The following is a 21,407-nucleotide window of genomic DNA, read 5'->3' on the forward strand; positions in this document are numbered from 1 at the left end:
AACTTATGAGCTTTAGCAATATGTCAACAGGTTGAGTGTTGGTTTGCACAGGTCCTTTTGGGACCAGGTGATCCATTTTGAATTCTAAGAAAGTGTTGGTGATCCCAGTCACAAAATGGCTGCCACTGGGGCGCTGAATCACACAAAATGGCTGCTGTGGTACATGGAATAATAGAAAAATAGAATAGAATAATAGAAAAAGTTTGCCTCAGGCTCCTTTAGAGGACTGTATGGGATATAAATTTAATATAATGAATATATATATATATATATATATATATATATATATATATATATATATATATATTGCTGCTACATCTGAGTCAGGATAACAAAATGGAATGGATATGCCCTCAGAATCAGCAACGAAAAGGCAGCTAGTACTGTGCTTTGTTTTTTGCACCTCTCTTTTGTTCGGAATAAATGGGAGGGTGCTTATCCAGTCCTGACAAGGGAATGTGAGCAGTTTAAGGAAATGTGTTCAGTGCAGGAGGGGCCAAACCAATTAAAACAGGAGCAAATAATATAATCTGGTTCATCATCCTTTATTCACACTGGGCAACCCGATGCTCACAGTAAGCCCAGAAACAAGAGCGAGCAGGATGAACAATCAATTCCTTGTGAATTTTAGATTTTTGAGGATATATTTATTGAGAACATAGTGAAGTACTGATGAGTTTGTTGGAGCCCTTTGAAAGCTATGTCTGGAAGCTGGTTAGTTTTAGAAAGTTCATCCCACAATTTTCTCTCTCCCTTGTATCGTGAACTGCTTGGTCTTCAGAAAAACGAAACCTCAAGCCTTTCCACATCAGGAGCGTGAGAGAGGATACACAGGTACAATTAATAGATGTAAAATATGAATAATATTGTGCACTCTAGACCAGCATCTGTGTCTGTTAATTTTAAATTTATTCAATGGAAATATATGTTGAAACGTACAGGTATCATTCCACCATCACCCTGGGTTCTGATGCAATATGCAGCTTTCTTTTTCGAAATCATCTTTTTCGAACTTAAACACTAATGTAGTTCATTGTTTTACCTTTATTATTACCGTTGAATGACCAAATGTTGCCAATGAGACTCAGATCGCTGGAATCCAAATGGTTTGTCAGAATGACCTGTATTTGTCTGGTTATCCTCAAAATACCTCAGTATAGAACAGCTGGGGAGAGGGAAGGGGGAAGTATACTGAAACTTAATTTTTAGGCTGCACTCCTTAAAACATTTACTGGGGAGTAAGCACACTGACTTACTTGTGAGTAACTGTGTAGGGTTGTGCAGCATATCTATTTAATTTTGTCCACTTGCTACACTCTGTTGATATTTCACACTTAAAATGATTTCTTTTTTAAAAAAAACAAACAACAACCAAAAAACCTCTAATTTGATTACAATTGGCAGATGCAATCCAGGTGGCAGGTGGAGGGCTTGATTTTCCAGGAGGCCTATAGCACCTTTCTTCAACAACAAATTATTGCCTAGGTTCTCTGGTGGAGAGGGATCTGTATTCCTCCCTTCCCACCTTATTTCTCCCAATGAACCTCCATCTCCATGGCTCAGTGATGGAATGGAGCACAGAGGAAGGAAAAGAACTAGGTTGGCTCAAGAGGGTGAGACAATTATGAGTGCATCTGGTGTAAGCTTCAGGACTTTCTTCAACAACAAATTATTGCCTAGGTTCTCTAGGTGAGAAGGGTCTGCATTCCTCCCCTCCTAACTTATCTCTCCCAATGAACCTCCATCTCCACGGCTCAGTGGTGGGATGGTGCACAGAGGAAGAAAAAGAACTAGGCTGAGCTCAAGAGGATGAGGGACGTATGAGTGCATCTGGTGTAAGCTTCAGGACTGCAGAAGCAAACAGAGCTTGTGAGGAGGAGCAACAGGAGCTACCTCCGCCACCTGGATTTTGTTCTTCTCAAGCAAGTCTTAGAAGGTGAGGGCAAAAAAAATATGACTGAGGGATACTAGAGTGCTGAGAGTCTGGAGTGGAGGCTGGAGAATCTAGACTGGAGGAGGTATTTATTTTCATTTGAAATGGGAGACTGGATGCATCCTTTCAAAGGGAAGCTAGATGGGTGGGCTGCCTCATAGGCAAATTAAAAAAAAATGGATATGGGAAAGAAAGAAATGACGGTAGGGGGGAATGAAAAATAGAGGATTTTTCCAAACTAAAATCTGGATTAAAGACAACTCAGTGGTATTTTTGCCTTAAACACACCTCTTGGGGAATAAATTGTGTAAAGTAGAAGTTTGTAAAGGTATGCTTGTGGTGTGAAGAGAGGATACTTGCTATTTTTTACTTTTTACTTTGGTGAACTACAGCTCAGTTGGTTAGAGCATGGTTAGAGAACTCCAAGGTTGCAGGTTCGTTCCCCGTATGGGGCAGCTCCATATTCCTGCATTGCTACCCATTTCCCCCCAACAGAAATGTATAAACATGGAAGATGGAGCAAGCTTGTTTTCATCTGTTCCAAAGGATTCCAGTTATGAGAAAGTTAGAGGAAGCCAATGGATCCAAGTTATAAGAAAGGAGATTCCTACTCAACATCAGGAAGAACTTTCTGACAGTAAGAGCTGTTCAACAGTGGAGCGGACATCTTGAATTTGTTTAATCAGAGATTGGGTGTCCATCTGTCTTGGATGCTTTAGCTGAGATTCCTGCATTGCAGGAGGTTGGACTAGATGACCCTTGAGGTTCCTTCCAATTCTACAATTCTATGATTCAACGATTCTATAATCTTTTATAGTTCTTCTTCCATTTGAAGCAAATATATTTTGCTGTACTTCAGCCGGCACAATCAGATGCAAAGCGTCTTCTACCCAAATGACAAATGTAATCCTCATTGCCGGTTTATCGATCTGAATGCTAGAGATTAGATTTAATGTGTTTTATTGCTAGTTACAGTTAAACATTAATGGTACCATGTTGTTCTTCACCCAAGACTGAGCAGTTGGCTGTGGAGCCTTAACACTTCAACACTCCCTGTTTGTCAAAGGCAGGCATCATTCCTAACTTCCCTAAGCATTCTGTCTCCCTAGGGATTTCAGCCAAGATGAGCAGTTGGTGTGTTTTTCCCCCCTTGCAGATCACAAGCTAAGAGATCAAACTTACTTTACATTTCAGTCTACATTCTTCTCGGTTTAACCTTACAAATAAGCACCATTGACCAGACCTGCATATTTTTAAAGAACTATAAAAAGGGTGGGTGGTTAGAGAAGTGTTAATTTTATATTTGCACTGATACGAGCTTTTCTTTCTGGATTGTATATATCTTATAATACTAATACTACTATTAATAATAGTTTATTTATACCCTGCCCATCTGGCTACATTTCCCCAGCCACTCTGGGCAGTTCCCAACAGAATATTAAAAACATGATAAAACATCAAACTTCCCTAAACAGGACTGCCTTCAGAAGTCTTCTAAAAATCAGATTGTTTAAACATTTTTGTCTACTTGAAGAAGCCATGGCCCCATCTGAAAAATACAAATATTTAGGTTACAAAACTATAAAAATAAAGAAAAATTAATTCTGCAAAACAATAATTACCATGTGGTTAGGGTAGATCAACGTGTCAGTGTCCACTTATCCCCATTGTAAATATGACATATCGGCAAAAGTCAGAAATGAAAAGATAACTATAGCATACGGAAATTGATTTCAGATTTGAAATCAGCATTGAAAGAACATATAAGAACAGTTGAAAAATCTCATGCAACAGAAAATGGGGGGGGGAAATGTTCCTCAGTGATCAGAGCAAAAGGTCAGAAATGAGGCAGCATTTTGTGTTGAAAAACACTAAAGTTGTATCCTTGAACAAGCACAACTTATTTGTATAAATGCTTTTGTTAAAAGATCCCACTCCACACAGTTACATAGAAGGTTGCTGCCAGAAGGTTTAGGGCTGGATCACATGACTGGAAGTTCAGCAGGGGTACTTACATAAATACAGTATGTATTATTTGGCTTAAATCGTAACCTCACTCAAGTGATTCATCATTTTTCTTCCAGTTAGGGATGAATGTACCCACCCAATTTTACTTAAGAATTAATGCAGACTTTGGATATAATATACAGCTTGAAGAATGGGAAAGATTGTGGAATGAAAGGATAGAATTTACAGCCTATAATGCTTTGAAAGAGAATATGATGAAAATGATGTATAGATGGTATATTATACCAGTGAAATTAGCTAAAATGTATAAGACAAATAATAAATGTTGGAAATGTAAAGAAAAAGAAGGAACATTTTATCAAATGTGGTGGGAATGTAAAAAAGTAATGAACTTCTGGGAAATGATATATAATGAGATGAAAAAGATGTTGAAATATACATTTTTTTTAAAAAAAAAACCAGAAGCATTTTTACTTGGCATTATAGGTCAGGACATTAATAGGCAAGATGTTAAATTGTTTTTATATGCAACAACTGCGGCAAGAGTATTGTTATCCCAGAAATGGAAACAAGAAGAAATTCTGACGAAAGAAGAATGGCAGACGAAATTAAAGGACTATGCAGAATTGGACAAAATGACAGGAAGGATTCAAAACCTGTGGGACCAGAGATTTACAGAAGACTGGAAGAAGTATATGAATTATTTGAAGAGCAACTATAATCAACAAATTACGCTAGTAGGACTACAAGAAGTTTTGTAAGGAGAAATATACGAAGTGTTACAAAGTAGAAAAAGATAGAGATATTGGTTATGAGTTTGAAATGTAATAGGGAAGATAGGAAATGCATACTGAGAGATTAGATTGGAAAATTTTCAAATAAAAATTTGAATAAGATGTAAAGTATGTTTAATTACTGTTGAAAATGATATGGTAAAAAACTAATAAAAATTATATATTTTTTAAAAAAGAATTAATGCAGGGCAATCTGAATGCAACAAGGGTGCTGGGAACCACAGAAAATATGGAGCCCTTGGTCACTTGCACCCCTGGATTCTGTGATTAGCAGATGGTGCAGAGGCTCAGTCCTGGATTGAAAAGGGAGGGGGAAACAAGCACGAATCAGTTGCCTCCACCTCCAGTAATGCATCTGTAAAATGTCCACAGCATCCAGGCCACAGCTCCTCCTGCAGAGTTTTGTAATCCAAGAATGAGGAATCTGTGGATCTTCCAAATGTTGCTGGAGTTCCCCCACCCACATTTGCCCCAGCCAACATGGCCAGTGGTCAAGGGTGATCAGCATTAGAGTCCAGCAACATCTGTTGCTAATGAACCACATGAGCTAGGAAGCTTCCAAACCGAATTGTTTGTGTTAGAGAAAGATTCCCCGGCTCACTTTGATTGTCAAACAAAGACTCCAGCCAAGATTATAGGAGCAAAACAGCAGCCAGTAGGCCTGATCTTTATTGTTGCAACAAGACTTCAAACTACCACATGGAAGAAGCAGAAAGAAGCCCCAAACAAAGGATGGCTCCTCTTTTCATAAGTTTCCCAAATTACTCATAACTTCCTTAGTAAAACATCATATATTTGTCATAACTATGTCATAAATTGGGAGGCGTCTTCTGGCAGAAACGTGAGTACCAGGCTTGCCCCACCCTCATACAAAATGACTGCCTACAAAATGGTTCAAAATCTTTTTTTGCCAGCCTTTTTTTTATGCAAACCGATGTAGAAATGGGGCAAACCCAAAGACTTGAAATATGCGGAACTAAGAGAAACCAAAACTGGCAATTCATCCATCCCTACACAAGGCTATCTACATTTCAAGCTTCGGAGCGAAAGAACTTCAAACTGACAGGGACTGTATCAAGCACCCCAGCATCACGATGGGAGGTGGTGGAGGTGAAACGAAAAAGCCTGGTGCTGGTTTCTGAAGAGAGGACAGAAATACAGGTGATAAGGCAAGCGACGAGGATGGGGTTGTGAAATTGGTTTCGTGCAAGTCTCTAGTTGCACCTGTGATCTACATAGCTGAATTCAGATACTACATAGAAGTTTAAGGCATGCATTCACCATGAGGTTCTTCAGTGCCATTGAGTTCCATGGTGGGTTGCATCTATAATAAATGGAAAATGAAATTCAGCAAATATCGACCGTTTTAAGGCCTCTGAATTGAACAGGCGATCTCTAGTGTTATTCATTCTCAGAGCAGACTCACTGAAATAATGGGCTCAAGTCTATTAGTTTCAATTGGTCTACTCTATGCATGACTGACATTTGATATCACTGTGTCTGCATCTTTTAGGTGGGGGGTTAAAGAGAGAAAAAAAATCTCAGATCTTTTTCATTTTCCCCCACAGGAAGATTAAGACACACCATAGAAATACCTGTTAGTGAAACTGTCTTGGTCAGGGTGGACACCCCACAATTCAATTTCCCTTTCAATTTACCATAATGGGATTAAATTGATAGAAAAAATGCTTTTAATGAATGAGACTGAAGAACACTCAGCAATCAGAAAATTTGCATGGATTCATTAACTACAGCTGCAGAGGCCTGGTTAATTAATAGTGTTTAACTCTACAGTAGTCTAACACAATTAATTATATTCATTAAACATGTAGCATGTATACCATTTATTCAGAAAGGCATCCTGATGAGGAAAGGCACGCGATTAAACAAGTTCGTTAATTCTGGCGTCCCTGTTAACCTTATTTTAATTGTTTCATTTTTGTAGAAAAGCAGTTGTGTGAACTAAAAGTTATAAAGTCCCACATGAGAAGGTTAAACCCTTTGAAAACATGAAAGGAACCAATTGAAAGCTCAAGGTTCAGCTCATTTGGAATCCGCTAAGCATAGGCTTCACAGCATGTTCACAAAGTCTCAACTAACTTTATTTGGAGAGCAAAGGGTGCATCTTAAGAAGAACAAACAGTAAATGGCTATGCATCTCACCCTCACAGGCCTCCGAGACCCTTAAAGATATAGCAACACTACTGTATTTTTTTAGGATTGCTCCTTAAAACACCACATCATCCTTTGACACCAGAGATCATGATGTCAACATTCCATAAGCTATTCTAATTTCTATTATGCGTAGCGGTAAAGTCAATTGTTGAAGCATTCCCCTTAAAATTCATATATTGCCATAAAGCACATGATTTTGCCTGCGCTTTACAAAACGCCTAGCTTTCGAGATATTTTTGCATGGATTCGTCTGTTGTGGGGCCCTGGCACATTGGCGATGCAGCTTCTGCTTCTTGCAGAAGATTCTGGGAAGTTGTTTCTTGGTGGGTTCATCTTGTGTCCACACCAGAATAGCAATGCTACAGTATAGTTCAGGGCCGTGACATGCAACTCTAGCTATATCTCCCCCACCCTACCCAAAGCAAAATGAACATAACCACACTGTATTACTTCATAGGCATAATCCACACTCCCTCAACCACAGTCCCACATTTTGCAATACGGGTTCAATAATGATGGACTTCATATGCAATGGCTGGGTAATTCTGGGTGGAATAAGATTCAAGTTAAAAAGATCATGTCTTTGCTACTACCTTTTGTTTGAAGCTGGTGCACTATTGCCCATTCAGATACTAAATCTACTAAATCATCTATACCAGAATGGTTTACCACAGGGTAGCAATCATTTCTTCACCAGGAAGGACCAAAAGGCTTAAAAATAGAGCCAATAAGTTTCTGATCTAGAGTCTAGACAATGGGTGTATCACGCAAACCATTTAGAAGAAGAAGAAGAAGAGTTTGGATTTGATATCCCGCCTTTCACTCCCCTTCAGGAGTCTCAAAGCGGCTAACAATCTCCTTTCCCTTCCTCCCCCACAACAAACACTCTGTGAGGTGAGTGGGGCTGAGAGACTTCAAAGAAGTGTGACTGGCCCAAGGTCACCCAGCAGCTGCATGTGGAGGAGCGGAGACGCGAACCCGGTTACCCAGATTACGTGACCACCGCTCTTAACCACTACACCACACTGGCCAATTATTTGTCTAATTGGCTACATCTGCTTTCCTTATTGTCAGTAGCTGCTATGACTTCATTCATTGGCTAAAAACACTGAGAGGTTGGAGCAGGGCCAGGCTCAAACCTCCCATTTTAAGCTTATTTGTTCAGAACCTTCATATCACACCTTTCTTTCATCATGGAATTTGATGCATAGTCCATGGAATTCTCGGATGGTTTTTAGTCCAGGCACTGATGAAACTGCAGAATTTCACCAAGGTCAGACTCTGCCCTAAATATCCACTGTAGGCAAATCCAGACCTCAGACTTTGCCCTAAGCTTCCATTCTTGGCAAAACTAGAAAGCGAAAAAAATCAAAAAGACTGCATTGCCTGTAAATATTATTTTTCATTATTTATTGCTATTGGCAAATTTGATCTGCAAGGCAATGTTTTCTCATAATTTTCCCCTCCCCCCAAAAAAGGAGAAATCTTTGAAATTTTTCTTGGCTGCATTCCAAATGTACACAGAAGAGGCAAACTATGTTATGCTTTCAGGTTTCTGATCACAACGACCTGTTAAATGAGAGTCTATAGAGAATTGATGGTGTAAATTCAGGTGTGCCAAACATAAGCTGCTGATTAAAAATAATACAACATTCATTTGCTGCTTGTCGTTGCTGCTGACCTTCTTTTTTCCATGCTTGACCCTTTCTATTCTGTTGGGGATACAGATAATCATATTGTCTTCCTATGTTCATGCAGAAACAGTTTACTAAGGCATGTAAACATCTTCATAACCAAGAATTGCAAGCTGTAAGATCAGGAAGGGGCAGGTGTCTCTTTGGCTCAAACTGCAATCATTTTCGATGTGGAAAAGTGACCGCATGTCAACTTTTGCACCTGATCATTCCCCCCCCCCCTTCCTGTTGCCCTCATGTCCCTAGTCCAGGTTCCCAGCTTGATAACACAGTAAGCATAGGTAATTAAAAAGGAGGATTTATTGCAAAAGAAAACAAAACAAAAACAACAGATCGCTCCAGATGGCTCTGACAAAGCCGCCAGGATCATTGCTCAAGATGACCCTTCTGAAGACTCCTTCCAGCATCTCCAGAAGATACTGAACTTACGATCTTTATGTCCTTTGTTTTGCTTCCCATCTAGCAGCCCTCCCATTTGCCGACTCTTCGGACATTGTGGATCAGCTCCAACCTCCTCCTTTTTTGAAAGGCTGTCTCTGAATCTATTCGTGCCTATTTGTGCTTCTGGTGAATTTTGGCTGTATTCTAGCCTGCTCTCAGCTACTGCCTAATCAGCCTGCCCGTCAAGGTCAGGACAAGCCGAAGTCTGCAGCTGCCAGCACTCCCCTGCCTGACTAACATCTAAGCCTCTCTGTTCCTGGCTGCTTTCTGCAGTTGACTACAAACCTTCACTTGGAGCTGGCTCATTCCTGACACCTCATGTGGCAACATCTGCAATATACCCTTCATGGGAAATGAAAAATATCTATTTCCCCCCAGATACAGTTAATTTCCAGAGGCCAAGTGACAGGTGCAGTACTGCTACATTGCTACCCTTCTGATACTGGTGCCATTACTGCTTAACAGGATGGGGGCAGGCTAGGGCATTGCCAAAGGCACTTCACAGGCATTGGGAATGCATACGGAAGATAGTCAACAATTTATTGTCAAAGATAACACAGTCACTTCTACAGCTCTGTATACCCACTGACACCTATCTAGCATCTAGGCAGCTTTCCCCAGGTCCCTATGGAGGAACTGCAGAATTCCTTCTATGGAGGAATTGCAGCAACAGGGGCCTCCACCTGTTTATGCACCTTTCCCTGCTGGGCTGTGCATATGCAGCCAGAAATTTCTTCCTCTCATTGTTTCTCAATCTGCTCTTGGTTCTGGAAGACAGTGGGGCAGGAGAGTGGTGTTATAAGAAAAAAAGGGGGGACTGCTCCTTTTCTCTTATGGGGTATTCCAGAACCTGTATAGAGTCCTTAAGGGGGTTCCCTTTCAGTAGGAGAAAAAACAGAGGTCAACCAGAGTAAATTAAAAAGCAAAGCGGCTAGTAAGCCTGATCTTTATTCAAGGAACTGTTGCAACAGGGTCACCACTCACCATGCGCAGAAGGGAGGAGAACCCTGAAAAAAAGGTGCACAAGCCCTTATATAGACTTTTGAAATTGCCCACCCTGTAGCCCAAGACCACCTGCAAAACATCATAGCTACATACATCACAGAAGGAAGCGGTCTACAGCAGAAATCCTGCCTGCCAGGGTATCCAATAATGATCACTGATTGCATTCCCTGGGCAGTCTGGCCAATACTTTAGTTCCTGAATCCAGCCTGATTATCGTCTTCCAAAGCAACTACTCTATTCTGAACTTAAAAATGGAAAGCGTACTGCTGGTGGTCAACAAAAGAGGTTTAAAGACTGTCTCAAGGCAAATCTTTAAAAAACGTAGTATAAACACCAGCAATTGGAAAACACTTGCCTGTGAGCACTCCAGTTGGAGAACAGTCTTTACCAAAGGTGTCATGGGCCTTGAAGACACTCAAACTCAGGATGCAAGGGAGAAATGTGCTAAGAGGAAGGCACACTTGGCAAATCCACACCGTGGTCAACTCTCACCTTCAGATGGCTCGGGGGTCGGATAACTCCATACCTTCCAACATTTCTCCAGTGAAAATAGGGACAACTAAAAGCAACCCGAAAGCATGTAGAGTTTTCAGAATCAACTATGTCATTTTAGAAGGAGTTATCCCCACTGGGAACCCAGTGGGGATAACTCCTTCCCAGGAGACTGAAAATGAGAGCAGGTGCTAAATTTCTCCACAACTGAGAAAACTTAGTTATTGCAAGAAACAGCTGCCCATGCTAAAAAGGAGAGGCAGTTTCATCAGATAGCAAAAAGGTATTTCCTCGCTACGATTAAATGTTTCGGACTTGAGGGAAACCAATTTTGTGCGTAACATTAATGTGCGCCATTGCCTGCAATTCTATTCTATTTTATTTTTGCTTCTTGGAAAGTCTGCTTTTCATCAACCTATTCTATTTATATATATATATTAGGGTGGAAATTACATAAGATATAGCCACACAGCAGGTTACCATGGTAATGGAAGAGAAATGAATTATACAATGTGTAGTAAATGTTTCTTATTCAGCCGCCACATGCATGAAACGGCACAGCTGGGAAGCATTTAACATTCTGCATTTACCAGGACAAACAAGGGGAACCGATGGAGTGAGACTAGACATTAAATAGAATCGTAAAACCATAGAATTGTAGAGTTTGAAGGGACCCCAAGACTCATGTTGTCCAACCCTTTGCAATGCAGAAATCACAGCTAAAGACTTATTGACAGATGACCATCTAAGCTTTGTTTAAAAACCTCCAATGAGGGAGAGCCCACTACCTTCTGAGGGAGTCCGTTCCACTGTCAAACAACTCTTACCATCAGAAAGTTCTTCTTGGTGTTGAAATGGAGTCTTCTTTCCTGTAATTTGAATCCACTAGTTTGGTCCTACTCTTTGGAACAGCAGAAAACAAGTTGGGAAGAGGAACAAAGCACAAAGACTGGAGGGGCCTTACAGTATTTTGTTTACAAATTCTCCAGAAAAAGCAAAGACCAATTCCAAAAGTTGATACAGTGGTACCTCGTGTTACAGACGCTTCAGGTTACAGATGCTTCAGGTTACAGACTCTGCTAACCCAGAAATAGTACCTCGGGTTAAGAACTTTGCTTCAGGATGAGAACAGAAATCGTGTGGCGGCGGCGCAGCAGCAGTGGGAGGCCCCATTAGCTAAAGTGGTACCTCAGGTTAAGAACAGTTTCAGGTTAAGAACGGACCTCCAGAACAAATTAGTTCTTAACCCCGTGGTACCACTGTACTTGTGGCTCACTTAATAGAAACTAGTTTTACAGATGTATACAGTGGTACCTTGGGTTAATAACTTAATTTGTTCCAGAGGTCCGTTCTTTTTTTTAAAAAAAGATATTTATTGAGAAAAAAAATTGAATATAATAAAAAATAAAAAATAAACATACAAAATAATAAGCAGTTAAAAACACACATTAATTTTCAGTAACATAACTTCCATACCCTTATTTCCTCCGACCTCCTCATACTTCCCTTCTTTGTATTCCATTTCAGTTTGTTAGTTCAGCAAATCCTTACCATTAAACTTTTACCCATTTATAATCCTTTTTTCATATCTCCTAAAGCATTACAGCTGGAAACTGCTTAGTTTCTATCCAACATCTTTCTAACATTCATTAATTTTACAATATTTCTTTAAGTAGTCTTTAAATTTCTTCCAGTCTTCTTTCACCGACTCTTCTCCCTGGTCTCGGATTCTGCCAGTCATCTCAGCCAATTCCATGAAGTCAATCACCTTCATCTGCCATTCTTCCAGAGTGGGTAGATCTTGTGTCTTCCAATACTTAGCGATGAGTATTCTTGCTGCTGTTGTAGCATACATAAAAAAAGTTCTGTCCTTCTTTTGCACCAATTGGCCGACAATGCCCAGGAGAAAGGCCTCTGGTTTCTTCAGGAAGGTATATTTAAATACCTTTTTCAATTCATTATATATCATTTCCCAGAAAGCCTTAATCCTAGGGCACGTCCACCAAAGGTGAAAGAATGTACCTTCAGTTTCCTTACATTTCCAACATTTATTATCGGGTAAATGATAGATTTTTGCAAGCTTGACTGGGGTCATGTACCACCTGTATATCATTTTCATAATATTCTCTCTTAAGGCATTACATGCCGTGAACTTCATACCTGTGGTCCATAACTGTTCCCAGTCAGCAAACATGATATTATGTCCAACATCTTGTGCCCATTTAATCATAGCAGATTTCACCGTTTCATCCTGAGTATTCCATTTCAACAGCAAGTTATACATTCTTGACAGATTCTTAGTTTTGGGTTCTAACAGTTCTGTTTCTAATTTTGACTTTTCCACCTGGAAGCCGATTTTCTTATCCAAATTGTATACCTCCATTATCTGATAATAATGGAGCCAGTCTCTCACTTTATCCTTTAATTTTTCAAAACTCTGCAATTTCAATTTATCTCCTTCTTGCTCCAAAATCTCACAATATGTTGGCCATTTGGCCTCCATGTTGAGCCTTTTCAAAGCTTTTGCTTCCATTGGTGACAGCCACCTTGGGGTTTTATTTTCCAACAAATCTTTATATCTTATCCAAACGTTAAACAAAGCTTTCCTGACAATATGATTTTTAAATGCTTTATGGGCTTTAACCTTATCATACCACAAGTATGCATGCCATCCAAATACATTGTTAAAACCTTCTAAATCCAAAATGTCTGTGTTTTCAAGAAGTAGCCATTCCTTCAACCAGCAAAAAGCTGCTGATTCATAATAAAGTTTAAAGTCTGGCAGGGCAAATCCACCCCTTTCCTTTACATCTGTCAGTATCTTAAATTTTATTCTGGGCTTCTTGCCCTGCCAGACAAATCTAGAAATATCTCTCTGCCACTTCTTAAAACAATCCATCTTGTCCACAATTTGCAATGTCTGAAATAAAAACAACACTCTCGGCAATACATTCATTTTTATCACAGCAATTCGGCCCAACAGTGAAAGCTTCAAATTTGACCAAATTTCTAAATCTTTTTTCACTTCCGTCCAACATTTTTCATAGTTATCTTTAAACAAGTTCCCATTTTTGGCTGTCATATTAATTCCCAAGTATTTCACTTTCTTTACCACACTTAGTCCTGTCTTATTCTGAAACCTATCCCTTTCAATCGGTGTTAAATTTTTCTCTAAGACCTTGGTTTTTAACTTATTTAGTTTAAAGCCTGCCACTTGACCAAATTCCTGAATTAATTCTAAAACCCTCTTAGTACTAGATTCTGGCTCCTGTAACGTCAGTACTAAGTCATCTGCAAATGCTCTCAGTTTATATTGTTTGGCTCCGACCTGTATACCTTTAACCAACCGGTCCCTTCTAATCATATTTAGCAAGACCTCCAGGACCGATATGAAAAGCAGTGGGGAGATTGGGCACCCCTGTCGTGTCCCTTTTTCTATTCTAAATTCTTCCGTAACCACATTTACAATTAGTTTAGCCTTTTGTTCAGAGTATATTGCACCTATACCATTTCCAAAACCTTGGCCCACCCCCATCCCGTGTAAGTTCTTCTTCATATCAGAGGTCCGTTCTTAACCTGAAACTCTTCTTAACCTGAGGTACCACTTTAGCTAATGGGGCCTCCTGCGCCACCGGAGCATGATTTCTGTTCTCATCCTGAAGCAGAGTTCTTAACCCGAGGTACTATTTCTGGGTTAGCGGAATCTGTAACCTGAAGCATCTGTAACTTGAAGCATCTGTAACTTGAAGCGACTGTAACCTGAGGTATCACTGTACTGTTGTAAATTGTGGTGGATGTTACAGGAGTACAGGTTTTCATAATGTGTTTTGGGGAGTCTCCAGGGAAATTTGAATAACAATAAAATAATTAAAAACAAGCTTGCTCCATTTTTCCATGTGACAAGCCTTCAGATATGTGAAGATGGCTATTCTACCACTTCTCAGTCTTCTTTTCTCCAGACTAAACTTACCCAGCTCCTTCAACCATTCCTCATAAGGCTTGGTTTCCAGACCTTTGATCTCCTTGGTCGCTCTCTTCTGCACACATTCCACCTTGTCAATATCCTTTTTAAACTCTGGTGCCCAGAACTCCAAATGGGGTCACCAAAGGCTGAAATGCATCTTGAAATCTGGACTATACTGAAGCATAAGTAAAGGGCACATTTTAAAATACCATAAAATATCCTGGAAAAGCTACCTTCCTTTCTATAGCCAAGACACCAGACCAAAAAAACTAAAACCCAAAACACGAACCCGTCTTCCTAACACGATGGAGTTTTACTCACCAGCTCTTGGAAACTAATTAACTACAGAAACTTCCGCACATGAACAGGAACCCTTAGTGGTTTCCAGTGCGTTTTAAGTTTTAATCTGATGCCTCTCCTTCTGAAAATTATTTTCCTTTCCTCTTGGCACTTTGCTATCTTGTTACTTCTGCATTTGATGAGGGAAACACAGCGTGGAGCTGCTTGCAACCTTTAGGTAGCTTTGGATAATCTACTGCTAATGTTGCTGACAAAAGAGAAGAAAAGAATAGGGCTCCTTTCTTATCTGAATGTTTCTGTTCTATAAACAGCTGCATTGTTTTGCAAGAAGATCTCCCTTCTCTCTATAAGGACATAAAAGGCACCTCAACTTCTTTCAGTGCTATAGCACTTTAACTGCAAAAACTTCAATTTCTCTCTCTCTCTCTCTCTCTCTCTCTCTCTCTCTCTCTCTCTTTCTTATACACGTTCTTCTTAGGCCTTTTATGTGACACATGTGCTCCGTAGCACTTTTACTTGCAGAAGTGCAACTTGTGTGCCTCTGTGCACGAGTTGTCATGAATGCACAAAAAAAATGATGTCTGGAGGGAGCAGCACTCATCAGCCAACAAATCTGGGTTACTAGACAGCAGTCTACTTCAATAAGGAATGTTCAATCAGCAGTATAGGCATCTCAGCCTTGATTTGTGGCAGAATATTCATAGAATGGGGACCACAAAATGGGGATTTTCTGCTGTCCCCATGTACTGTGGAATACCATTCCCTCTTCTGTATCTGAAACAGTGACCACTAGTTGCTTCAGACATCTTGTGAAAACTTTATCTATTTGCCTTGGTTTTCGGGGACCCATAAATTGGAGTGGACCCTGTTTCCACAGAAACTTGTGAATTTCTGTTTTATTTGTTTTTATGCTGTTTTGTTTCTATATGCCTTTATACTTTAAAATAAAAAAATTAAGGTCTTATATATATAATAAATGTTCATAAATGTACCAACCAAGCACGTACATAGATATGTGCTCCACATGTCTGGAGCAGCACAGGAAGACCGTCCTGAAACCATTTTGACTCCCAAACTGACCAAATGTTTTCTCAGCAAGGAGGGAGGGGGTGAGGGAACCTTCCCATTGTCTCAGGAATTGGGTAATCACCATCTCAAAGAAATGGCCAGATTACCAGGAAAGGCAATCAGATAAGGCATTATCAGATAACCTGGCAAACAGGAAAAACAACAACATTCAAATTTCTGTTGTAGACCACCTTTTCTGTGATGTAGGTAGGGGGGTCGTGGGTTACACCCCTTCTGTGATGTATGTATGATGTATGGAGGGGTGGTCTTGAGCTCCAGGGCAGGGAATTTAAAATGTCTATATAAGGGCAGGCACACCTTGGTTCTGGGTTCCTCCTCCCTCCTGCATGTGGTGAGTGAGGACCCTGTTGCAACAGTTCAATAAAGATCAGGCTTACTAGCTGCTTTGCTTCCCAATATTTTCTGGTTGGCCTCTGTTATTTTCTCCTACCAATGGAGAACCTACAAATAACTCTATAAGGGCTCTTGTGTCCCCCATAAGGGAATGAGGGCAGATTTTGTTTATCACACTGTTTTATCTGTTTTTATACTGTTTTGTTTTTATATGCCTTTATACTTCTATCATGTTGTTTTGATGTCATATATTTATTTAAACTACATTTTTTTAATCGTAGACCACTTAGAGATTTTTAAAACACCAAGCTGTTTATAAATGAATAAAGTTAAATAAATAAATCTAAAACTATAAATCCACAAGAAGGCCACCATTTTACATTCCCATAGTACCCAGGATCTAGTGTTGTTCTGGAATTTGATTGAAGTGGGGATGGGGCATGGAATGGAAGTTTCTACAAAAAGTGGTGGTGTATATTCAGAGGATTGTACCCTTAAGAAGTAAAATACTAAAAAATTTTTAAAAATACTAAAAATATATATAAATAATAATAATAATAAGAAGTAAAATACATAAATGAGGGCTTTGTGGCTTAAATATACTTAACCCACAGTGCCAGGGCTTCTGATAGTGAACAGACTCTTACAGCAAAATGTGACATCATTTCCCATAGCATAAGCTACCTTTTCTCAAACTGATGTTGCAGTGCTTTAATTAAATTCTAGCAATCTTATTGATTTTCTTTTATCATTAAACAGATACTGCTTGTAAGCAGAACTAAGATGGAATTTGAATGCCTTCTTAAGTAATAATTTGCAGCAATACTGTCTTACAATGTTGCCAGCAGTTCATTAGTTCAAAGCAATTCTTCGTAGTGGTAATTTGTATTTATATGGTGAGAACTGCAGCAAGGCTATGAGAACTAAAGGAAGGGGAGAGGTGAAACTGACATTTTGCAACCGGGCAATCCAAATTCTGTCCTGGAATATTGACTTCTGATATAAAAGCTGAACTCTACAACTGGTTTAAATCATATGAATTCAAGCAAATTCCTCCCTCATTTCAGGATTCACATTTGGTTTTATTTGGCCATTGGCCATGACCCCATTCCTTATTATTTTGCATAATTGATTCTGCAGTTTTTACTGTTTTGAATAGGCACTTTGGCTCCTCTAGCAAGGAGTAATGCATAATTACTATCTCAGCCACAGCAAAATCTTATTCTCACACCACTTTTGCTTCTGAGATTTCAGCAAGCATTGCTCCAACATTAGGTACACGCACACATAGGGAGTACAGTCGTACCTTGGAAGTCGAATGGAATCTGTTCTGAAAGTCCATTTGACTTCCAAAATGGCTTCTGATTCCTACAGCCAATCGGAAGCCACGGAAGCCCTGTCAGACATTCAGGTTGCAAAGAATGTTCGCAAACTGAAACACTCACTTCTGGGTTTGCGGTGTCGGGAGCCAAAACGTCCGAGTACCAAGGCGTTCGGGATCCAAGTTGCGACTGTACTGCGTTAGTTTTGCTGATTATAATACTTCTGCCCCATTTTCCAATGTTGCTTTCACATTGCAGTACCTGTCATGTTAAGGAACTGTGGCTTTTTGACCAATATACCAGCATGTTGTATTAAATTCCATTCATACCAGTGGGCATGGTGTGGCACAATGTTACTGGACCACACAGCTATACAGCCACTCTTTCATTGCATGGGTGCTTCTGTTCCCCCATGAAAATGCCAGGAAAGAACTATATGCTGGTATACCACCCCAAATTTCACCACTTTATTCCCATGTTTTTTCTGGGTCAATGTGGCAAACAGATTTTTTTCTGGAATCAAATAACATAGAAGTGGGAGCTGAACTTCCATTTGGTTTCCGGAAGTGGCATTCATATCACCTGAAAGGTCAAATATGCAGAAATCAACAGTTAGAGAAATGTTGGGGAAATGGAACAAACTGCCATGTGACTGCATGGCATTGTCACACAAAATCTGCCATAAGAGCTAAGGACTTTCCCTTTTCAGAAATGAAACCTAAAACACCCAAAAGCACATTCTCTGCTTCTGCAGAATTACAGTATAGTCACATAGCTGTATTCACCTTTCGATAGGTATTTTCCTGTAGATATGTACTATCCTACATAACCTGGGTGGGACGCGGGTGGTGCTGTGGGTTAAACCACAGAGCCTAGGACTTGCCGATCAGAAGGTCGGCGGTTCGAATCCCCATGATGGGGTGAGCTCCCATTGCTCGGTCCCTGCTCCTGCCAACCTAGCAGTTCGAAAGCACGTCAAAGCGCAAGTAGATAAATAGGTACCACTCCGGCGGGAAGGTAAACAGTGTTTCTGTGCGCTGTGCTGCTTCGCCAGAAGCCACTTAGTCATGCTGGCCACATGACCCGGAAGCTGTACACCAGCTCCCTCAGCCAATAAAGCGAGATGAGCGCCACAACCCCAGAGTCGGCCATGACCGGACCTAATGGTCAGGGGTCCCTTTACCTTTACATAACCTGGGTATGGAACAGGACTGGTTCCAGGTTCATCAGGAATGCCTCTGAAGCAGTTACGACTAAATGCTCCATTCTTAGGCCATGATAATAGAATCATAGCAGAGCTGGAAGAGATCTGGATCATCTGGTCCCAACCCCCTGCAATGCAGGAATATGCAGCTGTCTCATACGGGGAACAAACCTGCAAGCTTGGCATTCTCAGCACCATGCTCTAACCAACCAAGCTATCAGGTTATCCTAATCCCATAAAGTTTCTTTAAAAACAAAGCTACTGCAAATCTCTGAAAGGGTCGAGTAGGATTGTCTCCCTTGATGGTTGCGCTGCTAACATGAAGGGAATTACTCTATGTTGAAATGGGTGGTTGTGCGCTAGAAAAAGGGGTTCTGTGGCAATCAGATTTGTGGAAAAGCAGAGTGTTTAACCTCAACGAGTAGATCCTAGTTTATTTTGCATGTTGAGCAACAGCAGCTAGTTCATACCTTATCATGTTTCCTCACTCTGATATGAAAATAGCAGCATTCAGTTTATCTACGTGTTACAAGCTAATGGGTGGATTCTTTCTCAGTTCACTTATTGAATACTCAGAAATTCTTGGGAGGGACAATGCTAATGGGGGCCTTTGAGTTCCAAAGGCAACCATTGCAGCAAAGCAATCAATATAACACCAGCCATCTATCTTCCTTTTCTGTGCTTGCGTGTGTTTGGTGGTATGGCAAAAGTTCAGCACAGATAGCTTTATTGCAAAGTCCTATTGCTGACTGCAAACCGGTGGAAACAAGCAGATAAACAACCATCGACATGGTTATCAGGGCGAAACTACACTATAGTAGCAGACCCTTGTCTTTTAACTTGATACAAGCCAGTATGGTGGAGAGCCAGAATGGTGCAGGAATGGTGGTGGTGTCGTGCGAGAGCTTCAGCTGTGGCAGACTTTGGGCTCTCAAATTCCAGTGGTGCCCTGTGTGATACTAAAACTTTGCACCCCTCACCTGTCGCTTTCCATTCTGCAGCTTTGTGGTGGTGCCCCCTGCAGCCGAACCAGTCATGCTACCCTATAACCACCCCTGGCTTCAGAAATTTCCCACCCCATTTGCGCATGAAAGTCCATCCTCAGATTGCAGCAGCCCCATGTTCTGAGACCCATTTCTGCCACAATTATCTACGACTGGCCCTTTCTCTTGCGTCAAGAAGAAGAAGAAGAGGAAGAAGAGTTTGGATTTGATATCCCGCTTTATCCGAAGGAGTCTCAAAGCGGCTAACATTCTCCTTTCCCTTCCTCCCCCACAACAAACACTCTGTGAGGTAAGTGAGGCTGAGAGACTTCAAAGAAGTGTGACCAGCCCAAGGTCACCCAGCAGCTGCATGTGGAGGAGCAGAGACGAGAACCCGGTTCCCCAGATTATGAGTCTACCGCTCTTAACCACTACACCACGCTGGTTCTAATAAACCCCATGCTCTAATAATAGAAGTGTAGAGCTGGAAGGGACTCAAAGGATCATCCAGTCCACCCCCTGCAATGTAGGGGCTGAGGACAATGTTCAGCTCAAGGGCCACAGTCCCTTCTGGGGACTGTTGTGGACCATGCCAGAGGCAAAAGTGGGTACAGCTGATGTAAATGTCCCCCTTTTATGGTAGGTTAATTTCTCAGTACATTGCTCTCTGACTTCCATCCAGGCAAGCAAGGGACATTGTAAGAATTCAAGGACAAATAGCAGCCAGGCAAAGACACCCAAGGAAGGTGGGGTGCAGGGCCAGAGAGGGGTGTAATTGGAGAGGGGATAAGGGGGGCTGTGGAGAGAGTCCCAAGTACCAGATAGAGAGACTTGGAGGGTCTCATTTGACCCTTAGGCCTGAGATCCCCCACAGCTGACCCAACAGTAAAATCTGCCATAGAAATACTAGTGGAACTGTGAGATGACATTTTATTTTGACACTTCTGAGTTAGAACGTTCCCTTCAGTAGTGAAGGAAATGGGAACGGAAAGTCTCAAATTGCTCTGCAGGTACCGTGGCAAAAATAACATGGTGTGCAGCTGGCTCTTAAACCCAATTCAAAAGCATCAGAGTGGCAGACTCTCAGGAAGCTAGTCCCTGTGGTTTTTAGAGGCATTGTTTTACTACTGCATTTGAACTGGCTCAACTTCCCTTCTCCTCTGTGCTGAAACACACACCCACACACACACACCGGAAAATGAACAGCAAACCTGGAACAATCTACTGCTGCAGGATACCCTGAAGTTAGGAATCTTATATTAGACAAAAGTTTGAAGCATGATAAGAGAATCAAACTGGGTCAGAGTGTACTTCTGCGGAGCTATACCAAAATTTCTTAGCTGGTGGTGGAGTCTGCTCGCCGTTAAATCTCAGCATAACCCCTATCTACCGTGCTCCGTCCTACTTAACATCGCTTATGGCCGCGTCTCACCGATATGCCTTCATTAGAGCTAGGTTCAATGTTTTTCCAACAAACGTGCTGAGACATATATTCACTAAGGGCCAAGTCCCTTCAATGTGTGCTTGTGAAATGAAAACATCTGAATCTCTACATCATGTTATGTTTATCTGCCCTATGTACAGTTCAGTTCATGCTAGTATACTAAACTCCATAATCCAGCCTATGGCAGACAAACCAGTAGACCTACAGCTTGCCTGGGTTCTTCAAGATGTGGATCCTTATATTACCCTACAGGTTGCTAAATTCCT

The sequence above is a fragment of the Podarcis liolepis genome (genome assembly GCF_965112155.1).
Source record: "Podarcis liolepis genome assembly, chromosome: 5".
NCBI classification, from domain to species: Eukaryota; Metazoa; Chordata; class Lepidosauria; order Squamata; family Lacertidae; genus Podarcis; species Podarcis liolepis.